At 54.2% G+C, this 10900-nt stretch overlaps 1 long non-coding RNA gene across 2 annotated transcripts; it reads right to left on the bottom strand.

Annotated features, from left to right (window-relative positions):
- Positions 1–1027: 1027 nt before the first annotated feature.
- LOC122200598 lies at positions 1028–10686 on the bottom strand. 2 transcript variants are annotated; one of them, XR_006193866.1, is made up of 4 exons: positions 10329–10686; positions 8847–8926; positions 3401–3550; positions 1028–1123 (listed from the first exon to the last, which is right to left on the bottom strand). It is a non-coding gene; the product is annotated as an uncharacterized LOC122200598 (long non-coding RNA). The 2 variants fall into 2 exon arrangements; XR_006193867.1 differs by lacking the exon at positions 3401–3550.
- Positions 10687–10900: the final 214 nt, after the last annotated feature.

The following is a 10900-nucleotide window of genomic DNA, read 5'->3' as shown; positions in this document are numbered from 1 at the left end:
AAAGGAGTGGTACTGACTCTCTCCTCACCACCCTCTGGGGGTGGGGGGAGGGGGGAAGACATAGATTCTAAACGGCTATGCCGGGAGGGACCTGGGGCAGAGCTTCTTGGGTGCTTCCTAGCCCGGCTCTCCAGAAAACAGCTCCCTGGAATAGATCCTACCAGATAGGGAGACTGCTGAACCCTCATCATCCGCCTTCATTTTTTTTTGTTGTTGTTGTTAATTGAATGATAGTAATATACAATACTAATAATTACCATCCATCCGGGAGTGTTTTCTTGTGTGGAAGCTCAGGTCGTGAGGGCAGGTAAACCCAGGTTCCAGGCCTGGTTTCTTTGTTCGTCAGCTGTGTGGCTTTGGGCAAGGCCCTTCCCCTCTCTGTGCTTTTAGACTCCTAATCTTTAACAGGAGGAAAGTGCACCGTGCCAAGCACTGTGACAAGGACTTTCGAACACGGCTCACTTAAGCTTTCTAAGGACTCCATTAGGTAGGGGTGCCTAGGGAGCCTGTTTTTACAGAGACAGAAACCAGAGATCCACCCAAGATCACCCAACAAACAAATAACTGAAGTTCAAGCCTTTCTCCTTTCACTTCCTTTCTCTTTTCGCCTCCAGCTGTGGGTTGGGGTGAGGCTCAGAAGTCCTGGGGCCAGCCTGGCATTGAACTTTCCGGCCATGTGGCCTTGGCCAAGCTGAGCCTTCCTGGTCTTCCTCTTCTCAAGGGGAATGAGAGCACCTACCCCCCCCCCCGCCCCCCGCCCCACACCGGGTCACTTATAAACACCAGGGGAGAGGACGTCTGCAAAGGGGGCTTTGGCAACCAGAAAGCACATCACAGGGGCACCTGAGCGGCGCAGTCTGTGGAGCACCTGACTCTTGATTTCGGCTCAGGTCACGATCCCAGGGTTGTGGGATTGGATTGAGCCCTGTGCCGGGCTCTGTGCCGAGCATGGAACCTGCTTGGGATTGTCTCTCTCTCTCTCTCTCTCTCTCTCAAAAACAAACAAAACCCACGGCACATACCCAATGTATTTTATTTATTTTTTTTTTGAATCACCTTTATCATCCACATAGAGCTGCTGAGATCACATCTGTGAACTGCCTCCATACCTGGACGCCCAAACCTGCATAAGAAGAAAAAATGCGTTGGTCCCCGCCCTCATTTGGACGATTGACAGGGAGCAGTCAATACAACCAGCAAATTTTTAAATTTAAGACAGCTTGTGCAACCCTCCTCCACAGACAAAAGTGCTGAGGTCAAGCTGCAGTTGGGCAGGGGCGACCCGTCCCAGATCTGCCAGCACGGTTTGCCTTTAGAGTTTAGGGAAGTTTGGGTCCTGCTTTTCCCAAGTCAGTGTTCTGCTGGCCAAACGTCTTGCCTCATTGTGCTCCAAGCTTTGGTTGCTGGAAGATACCCCCTCTGCCCTGTGAGCTCTTAGTTCCTACCTCTCTGCTCCAACCCAAAGCCTCTTGGGCCCACCCTTCTATGCTCTCGTGCAAACAACCCGTAGGGTTGGGTCCACGGCCAAGGGCCCTCCTGCCCGCGAGCAGCGGACGCCCTGTCTGGGTCGCTAAATCCAGCCATGAAAATAAAGGTTCTGCTCAGCTTCCTTGCAGCGCCCGAACGTCACCGCCCTGGGACTCTGGGACGGACAGACCTGGGCTGAAAGGTCAGCCCACCGTGACCCTGGGCAAGTCACCGAGTCTGCCTGAGACTCAGCTTCCTCCTCTGCGAAATGGAGATACGAGCGGCCTCGCGGGGGACCGGGAAGGTTAATTGAAGTAACACGCGGAAAGCGCTCGCCGAGGGCACACAGCATGCGGAGGACTGTTGCACCTACCTGCCTTGCAGACCAAGCCTCACCCATACATGAGGCTTGGAGAGCCTGCGCTGTGCTCCAGGGGAGGCAAAGTTACAAAGGCCGCAAGCCAAGAACACTACGGAGCTCCCACTAAGTCCCCAGCGCCTTGCTCAGCACGGTGTCTGTGTTAGTTCCTCTCAACAACCCCTTGAGGAAGCACCTACTACTCTCCCCATTTACAGAGGGGAAACCTGAGGCTCAGAGGTCATTACTTGTCACTCAGCTGGTGAGCGCGAACCCTACGGCAGGCATGTTCCAGAGCCCAAGTTTCTGTATCCCGACTCACGCTACCTCGTGCCCATTATTTCTGTGTTCGTTCAAATAACCCTGAGGTTATTAGCATCATCCCCATTTTACAGATGAGCAAAGTGACGAAGTCAGGTTCAGACTGGTGGAGTGACTCACAGAGCCGTGCAAGGGCGGGGCTGGAAAGATCCCAGATGCGCTGCGACGGCCGGGACTTATTTACCTTTTATTACAGAGCACTTGCCACGCACCAGGTGACCTGCTAAGTACTTTCTGACTATTCGCTATTGTCATCATCCCCGTTTCACAGGTGGGAAAACTGAGGACAGAATGGTTGAGGACTTTGACAAATGTTGCTTAGCTAAGAGGCAGAGCTGAGATTCAAACGTGAGGAATCTGGCTCCAGGACCCACATCTATACTTTGTGTGTGTGTGTGTGTGTGTGTGTGTGTGTGTGAGAGAGAGAGAGAGAGAGAGAGAGAGAGTCAGGGGATGTGAGTGTTGGTGTGTGTGTGTACGTGTGTGTGCTTGTATATATCTACGCTGATTAATGGCGTCTCTATTTTTCTTTTCAGAGTGAGGCTGATTCATTCACTTACCCAGATGAATGTTCACATCTCGACTGACTTACTTAATGAGAACAAGTTCATGTGCCAACATGCGAACTGACCCTCAAGCCCCTTCCGCCGAAAGAATTTGGACCGTATCTCGTTCCTGAGTTAACAAGCCCTGGATGAGGATGGCTTGTTTTGCACAGCGATGCCTGCTGGCCTCGGCTAGCGTTCTGACAAGAGGGGGGGTGTGAGAGCTCATGAGGGAAGACGGGGAAGAAGGACCCCCACAGGGGAGCCAGAGGAGAGCGTGGCACAGTGTATCAAAAGTGATTTTACCCCACCGGCCGTCTTTGCGGACGAGGAAGCCCACGGATGGCAGCGGGGCGGTGGCTCGGCCAAGTTCATCGGCTGATTTACAGCGGAACTGGGGCCGAGGCCCGTTTGTCCAGCCGTCTACGTCTCTCCTTCTAGTCCTTCTTCTTCTTCCCGGGTTTCCTCCTTCTCCACCACTGCCTGCCTGATTCCTTGCTTTTTATTCCAAATATGTAAGTCTCTAATAAACCTACAGACAGGCTGATGCCTGATTTATCCCCAGTTGCAGAGGAACCAGAGCCAATTATAAGGTGGATAAAAGGCCCCATGTGCAGTTTTTAGAAATGCTTCCCCAGCACAAACAGCTTAACTCTGTAAAGCTCCCCCAGAATGTTTGCTCAGTGCCTCCATTTTTTAAGAGGCTGACCTTTGCTACAAGACCTTGGGTCCACTCAGATGATTGCAACATTGCAGGTGGTGGCTCCCCACCGAGTGTGCACGAACCAGCCACTTTGGGACAGCCTTGCCCGGTGTTTAGCGCTCAGGGTCTGGCACCTGGTAGGGGCTCCAGAAATACCTAGTGAACGAAGGCATGAATCAGATAATCAATAAGGGTTAGCTTTAGCAAAACAGAATGAGGAGACTAAATCCTCTGAAGAGAGAAACTATCAAATAGCATATGCTCCCTGGCCAAAAAGATCTTGTTATTCTGATCAGAGCTCCCTGTTACCAGAGAGATCGTGCTGCATGTGGGGGCACCATCCCTCAAAGTAGAGGTTCTGTCCTTCCGGTCCATACCTTAGAGTTTCGCCTGTGTGCCAGCAACTATGCTGGGTAAACACTGGGCGTTTAATAGTGAATCCGACAGACGTGGCCCTGCTTTTATGGCGCTCACAGATCACGGGGAAGGCTGTCTACACTGGGATTTACTAGGCATTCAGCTGCCCTGGGAAGACAGAAGTGAGCCCAAGGCAGGGAAAGACCCCTGAGACCCCACTTATGGGAACAGTGGGTAATTCTCCCCTCCCAAGGGGCCCAGCCGAGGAAAGCAACTGCAGTTTATTGGAGATAAAAAACCCCGAACAATCCATACCCTATTTTCTATAGTCCGGAGCCACTGCCCCTAAAACAAACTAACTAACAAGAACTCAAGGGACCAGTTAAGCCCCAGGACAGCTCCCTGGAGCCCCGAGTACACCCAACACCTGGAGGCGGTCTGGGGGGCTGGGGTCAGGGGTTGACCACACTGAACATCAGCAAGTCGAGATTCTACTTCCAGCCCTGCTGGCGATGGGCCAGTGATGCACTCGTGGCCTGGACGAGCCCCTGCCCTTTCTGAGTTGTCCGGGTTGCGCGAGATGAGCCCTGAGTCCCTTCCAGCTCAGAGCTTCTGCGGCTCTATGAAGTGCCTCTCTTTTCCCTGTCCTCCCCGCCCCTCCGCCTGGCATCCTTCCACTTAGGATCATGATGTGCCCGGGTTGTCCTGCGTAACTCTCAGTAGTGTGCACCCGCCCTCAAAAGCAAGCTTCCTGGGGAAGTTCTGGCCACAGGGCGCACAAAGACTCGGCTGACCCCAGGCTGGGAGGGGACCGCAGCTTACGCTATTAGGCCCAGAAGTGAAAAGGCAAAAATACCAGTGCCGGTGGTCTATGGGGAGCAGGAGGGCACGGGGCTCAGGTAGACCCTGCCTCTCCACACTTGGCCTTCCTGTGGCTTGCCAGAGACGGCGATCCAGGCTCTTTCTCTGTGTCATCCATAGGGGAGTCCACTTCTAGGAGGCGTTTCCCCACAGAGCACCCCCACCCCTACACAGACCCCTGAGAACCAGGGTGGAATACTGGTCAGAGGTCAGGCCTGCATTTGCCCTTGCTGTTTTCAGAGTAAAAGCCAAAGTTCCGACAATGACCTACCAGGCCCAGCCTCATCCTTCCCCCACCCATTGCCTTATATCATCTCCCATCTTCCACCTGGCTTACTATGCTACAGCCATAGGGGGCTCTTGGCCATTCCTCCAACACCAGCATGCCAGACACGTTTGCACCCCAGGGCCTTTGCACTCGCTGTTCCCACTCCCTGGACGCTTGCCCTGGATAGCAACATGACTCACAGTCTCATCTCTCCCAAGGCTTCCCATAAAGGTCACCTTTGCAGCAAGGATTACCCTGCCCACCCCATTTAAAATTGCAATCCCAATACCACTAATCCTGCCCTCGTTTTCATAGGACTTGGAGTCTTCTAAGGTTCTGTCTCATGCGTTCATTCATTCTGTTAGCAGATAAGCTTGCTGTGGATGGAGGTCACTGTTTTGTTCACTGCTGTATCCCTGTACCTGGAACGATGCCCGGCACAAAGAAGACACAGGATGGGGAATGAATGAATGGATGGATACTTCGGACTGGGGCTCACTGAGAGCAGAGGCAGTGTTGGCCCTGACTGGGGACTTCCCGGTGCTAAGCCCAGTGCTAGGCACTGGAAGCCAGTTAGCTGCTCCATCAGTGAGCTGCCATCGGTACGACAGGAGCTCACAGTTACTCAGCACTCACAAGGCCAGGGGCTGTTCTCAGTGCTTTGGATTTACGAAACCACTTAATCGTTGCAACTACACTCAGTGCTGGGGCCTGATATCAGCCCCACGTCCAGAGGGGGCACAGAACACTGAAGTGGGTTTCCCAAAGTCTCAGTGCTGGCAGGTGGCAGAGCGGGGCTTGGGTTCAGGGGCCTGGGCTGCCCTCAGGGAGCCCACAGACCGATGGAGGGGACAGACACCACTTTGGTGACTTGCGTGGAGACCAAAGGACAGTCCAGGCATGCCGAGGGAGCAAAGAGGAGACCCTGACACCAAATACAACCAGAGAGGCCAAGAAAGGCTTTGCATGAAAACCGACGCTTCATCGGCTCTTAAAGGACGTATAGGAGTCCGCCAGCAGACGAAAGGGGGAGGATGTCCCGCGTCAAAGGGAGGAGGGTATGAAACAGCCTGAGAACCTTCTGGGGATTGCGAGGGATTCATAACGATGAAATCATGGGATGCCCGTGGCAGAGGGCGTGGGAAGCCAAGCCAGAGAAGTAGGTAGCAACCCGTGAGTGTTAAGCTAAAGAATTTGGCTTTATGAGTTTTGGAGGCCAGGGGCTTAAGTGGGGTAGTGAATTCATTCATTCATTCAACAAACATTTTTAAAATGTTGGCTATGGAACAGGCACAGTCCCACACCTGGGACCTGCGTTTGGAGCTCACTTCTAGGAGACAGGAAAGGTGGCTGGCTCAAATCCTGACTCACAGCAGAGGTTCTATGGGTGACCGCTAATGGAATGCATGAATGAATGAATGAACTTCATTCCTCTACCCAGCTCTCTAGGCATGAAAATGAAACATCGCATAGAAGCTTTGCGCCCTATTCCTCCAAGCACCCACTCCTCTGCCCACCCCCTACACAGGAATGACAAAAAGAGAGACCCATTAGGACCTGGATAGACTTCCAGAGACCATCACCAAGGGCAAACGCCTCTCCCGTGCTCAGGTTCATCATTGGCCCTGGTGCTCCTCACAGAGGAAGACAACCTGACCCTTGCCTCCTGGTGCCCCTTCTCCCTGCCTGGGCTCAAGTCCCCAGGACAGTAAATCGCAGGACAGAAAAGACAGGACAGGTGAGCTTGCTTGTTTGTGGGAAGGTTCATTTTCTTCTTATTATTAAATGTTTATTTATTTTTTAGAGAGAGAGAAAGAGAGAGACAGAGTGCAAGCAGGGGAGGGGCAGAGAGAGAGGGAGACACAGAATCCGAAACAGGCTCCAGGCTCTGGGCTGTCAGCTCAGGGCCCGACGCGGGGCTCGAACTCACAAACCGCGAGATCGTGATTTGATCTGAAGGCAGCCACTTAACCGACTGAGTCCCCCAGGTGTCCCGGTGGGAGGGTTCATTTTCAAGCGGGACTTAGAAACGGGATTTATTTTCTTTAAATCTCCCGCCTGCCCTTTTGCTTCAATTTCCTCTAGTTCATCTTTTGTTTACAGAGGTCTGTTTGAGCCTCCCGGGGACACACGGAGAGGCCCCCCAAGAGGCAGGCAGGCAGGCGGGCAGGCAGATGTTTATCGTGTGCCTAGAGCATGCGGGGCAGCATCCTAAGAAGTCACGTCAGAGGGCAGGCCAGGAGAACGAGAGGGACCGCCAACAATGCTCTCAGCCAGGAGCTCTGTTCCCAGCTCTATGCGTGTCAGCTCACTGAATCCACAGACAGCTCTTATCAGCCACTCCTACGATTACAGTCCATTTCACAGAAGAGGACCCTATGGCTCTGAAGGGAGGGTTACTTGTCCAGGGCACAGTGCCCTCGACCATGACTCTGCGACAGGACAGGAGGCCCATGCCTGGGTCTGGGGTGGGAGCGGGTCGTTAGTAGCAGGTGAGACAGGGACTATCTACGTGCACCTGCTCACAGCATAATCAGAGCCTGTTCATGGACAATGTGCGTGTGGTTATTTCAAAATATGTCCCCAAGTCCCTTCAAAGGTAGAGCCTAATTCCCTTTCCTTTGAGCATGAGCCTGACTTAGTGATTCCTTGTAACAAATAGAACGTGACAGAAGGGACTACATGTGACTTCTGGGACTAGATCATGAAAGGCATCTCAGCTTCCTCTTTCCTTTCTCTGTCTCTGCCTCTCTCTCTCTCTGTCTGTCTCTGTCGGTCTCTCTCATGACTCACTCTTGGGAAGCCAGCTTGCACGAGAAGAGGTCCATGTGGTGAGGAACTGAGGCCAACAGCCACATGGGTCTTCCATCTTGGAAACAGGTCCCCCAGCCTCAGTCCCGCTTTCAGATGACCACAGCCCCAGCTGACCTCTTGACCACAAGTTCACAAGATGCCCCAAACCAAACAACCTGGCCAAACATCATGAATCCCCGACCCACAGAACTGTGTGAAAGATTGCTTTATGCCTCTAACCGTGGGGCTGATTTGTTTTTGCAGCCCTGGATAATTAACGGAGGGCGGGCTGGCCTTGGGAGGGAGATGTTCCTGGGACCTTAGGGCGAGGAGGGCAGAGGAGGGGGCTCCATGGAGGACGGCTGTCCCTCGAGTGGATGCGTTGGATGTAAAGGAACTATGATGATGATGATTCCCGGGGGGGAGGGGTGTTGCATACACTTGCCGAGCTTCTCCTGCTTTACTGGTATCGTCTTCATAACAGCCCTGTGTAGTGAGGATTCTTCATCACCCTCTACTTAAAGATAAGGAGACAGAGGCTCAGAGGGGTCAAATGTGCTCCCTGAGGTCACAGAGTCCATGCAGAACAGTCAGGACTTGGCCAGGGGCAGGCTGAACCCAAAGCTTGTGCCCTCAACCACTATGCTGCCTTGAGACAGGGAAGCGTGGTATTCAGAGGGATCTCAGGGTGGGGGAACGTGAGAGAGGGCCAGGTGGGTTGGCAGCAGTCTGCTGCTGGGGAAAGAAAGAGCTGGAAGTACTTGGAAGCAGGAAGCAGGCTTCCAAGTCCAGCCACGAGCAAAGGCCGTGTGGGTGGTCACGACAGGGACAGGGACACCTTCCCACCGTGCTAAATGGCCCCAGGAAGTAGGTGGCTCAGGTTCACAATGTGTGCTATTGCTGCGGGAGCTTAGGGTTGGCCCATTTGACGGGGTAAAGCAAGGCTGGCCCCCAACTACAGTGAAATACTACGGAAATGCATTTCCCCCTCATGGGATAGTTCCAACATTAACACGCTTCTTCTAAAGCTTTTCCACCAAAGTCACTGCCATTTGAAAATGAGTCCCCGGGATCGTCGGGGTCTAGCCAGGAGGACGGGGCAGGCAAATACGGACAAGGTCCACCCAGGGCCTTGAAGGATGACCTGGGAGGAGCACCATGCCTTCCATTCACCGTCTTTTGGTCAGAACCCGTTCGGCGGCCATGTCCAGGTGCAGAGAAGGACGGGAAATGCAGTCCAGCTCGGGAGCCACCTGCAGTCACGAACATACGGAGGAAATGGAGACAGATTTGGGGCGCCACCAGCAGCCTCTGCAACAGGGGGATACTGGATGCGGCTTGACCCAACAGGCAGGACACTGTAAGCTGAATCCAGACTGACCCCCTTTTTAACCTTTGAAAGGTAATGGACATCTTCGAGAACCTTGAGAACGCCCCCCAGAAAAATATGCCTACACGTAACTGTGATGGACTGAATGCCCCTGTCCCCTGCCCCTTCCCCACCAAAGGCTATGCCGAAGCCCTCATTTCCAACGGAAGGGGAGCCTTTGGGAGGTAATTAGGGGGTGAGGTCTTGAGGGTGGCACCCCTGTGACGGGGTTGGTGCTCTTCCAAGAAGAGAAAGAGACCCGGAGCTTCCTCTTTCCACCACGGTGAAAAAGCAGCCATTTGCAAATCAGGAAGACGGTCCTCACCAGACAGCAAACCTGCGGGGACCTTGACCTTGGACTTCCCAGCTTCCAGAACTGTGAAAAATAAACGTTCCGTTGTTTAAGCCACCCAGTCGATGGTATTTTGTTATAGCAGCCGAGCCGACTAAGACAATAATTTTGCATACAAGCTCAGGAGCTTTACGAAGCCTTTGGCATCCATGCACTTCAGGTTAACAATTCCCGGATGAGAAACGGTTTATAAATGTATTAATCGTTGCAATTTAGGTCTGCGCTTCCCAGCAGCCAAAGCAAAAGGGGGATAGTGGGTTCTATAGCTCTCATTTGTCTCAGGGGTTGGGGGGGGGGGGGCGGCGGGGAGAGAATTACCAAATCCTTTGAAAAAGAAAAATCTCTTTCCTGGCACCATCGTCTGGGAGAAATGTATCTTTGGGCGGGAAAATAGTATCTCTTATTTTGCCACTAGGCTGGAGCGAGGGTTGCCTGGGAATCCCAACCTGGCAAGATGGCAACGCCACCTTGAAATGCAAAACACGGCCAGCCTCCTTTCTCCAGGGACGCGCTGTCTTCCGCCCCGGGGCGTAAATGCGGCTCAGAGTTTTGAGGCAGGTTGCTAAACAGACGCACACGACATATGGAAGACCCCGGGGGGGCAGCCGCCACCGGGAACCGCTCCCAGCCGCCAACCTGCTGCCGCCGCCACCGCTGCGCCTTGCGGTCCCCACCCCACAGCCCAGACCCACATCCTGCCTGGCTGCCCTGCGAAGGAGACCGGGGGCAGGGTCGGGGTGACCTTTCCGGGAGCGGACAAGGGTCACCTCCAGGGCCTTCGCGCGGCAGGGGACAGGCGTCCCGCGGGGCGGGGGGGGGGGGGGGCGGGACCGGGAGGGGCAGGGGGCGGGGAGTCCGCCTCCCGCTCAGCCCTGCCCGCCCCCTCCCTCCCCCTCCCCTCTCCCCCTCCCCTGCCCAGCTCGCCTTTACTGACTCTGGTTTCTTTATTTCCTTTCCGGGGTCCTTCTCATTTTTTTCTCCTTTTCTCTGCCGGTCTCTGTCACCTGGAGCTCTCTCCGTGTTACCGTCGTGCTGATGGGGACTCGGCCCCATCTGTGTCCCACCAGCCTGTCGTCGTGTGGTGTCTGTTTCTCCCCGTATCTGCCTCGCTTCTCCTCCTCTTACTCCCTGGCTCTTTCTGGCCCTTTCCCTTCGTCTGTCCACCCCCCTCTCTGTGAGTCTGTCCGTGTCCGTTTTTCTGTCTTTTGTGAGTACTTTCTCTGACCTGACACTGACTCCCTTCCTTTCCTCCTCTCTGGTTTCTCGGTCCAGCGGCCCCACTCCTTCCCTCAGTCCCTTCCTCCCCCTTCTTCCCTCCTCCCCCTTTCCCCCTCTTTCCCCCCTCCCCTTCCTCCCCCTCTTCCCTCCCTCCCTTCCTCCCTGCTCTCTACCCTCCTTCCTTCTCTCTACCCTCCCTCCTTCTCTCTTCCCTCCCTCCTTCTTCTCTCCCTCTTCCTCCCCTCCCCCTCCTTCCTCTCTTCCCTCCCTCCTTCCTCCCTATCTCCC

The sequence above is a fragment of the Panthera leo genome, chromosome D1 (assembly GCF_018350215.1).
Source record: "Panthera leo isolate Ple1 chromosome D1, P.leo_Ple1_pat1.1, whole genome shotgun sequence".
Lineage (NCBI taxonomy): Eukaryota > Metazoa > Chordata > Mammalia > Carnivora > Felidae > Panthera > Panthera leo.
Note: the sequence above shows the minus strand (reverse complement) of the source record. Positions and strands in the feature narration are given on the sequence as shown.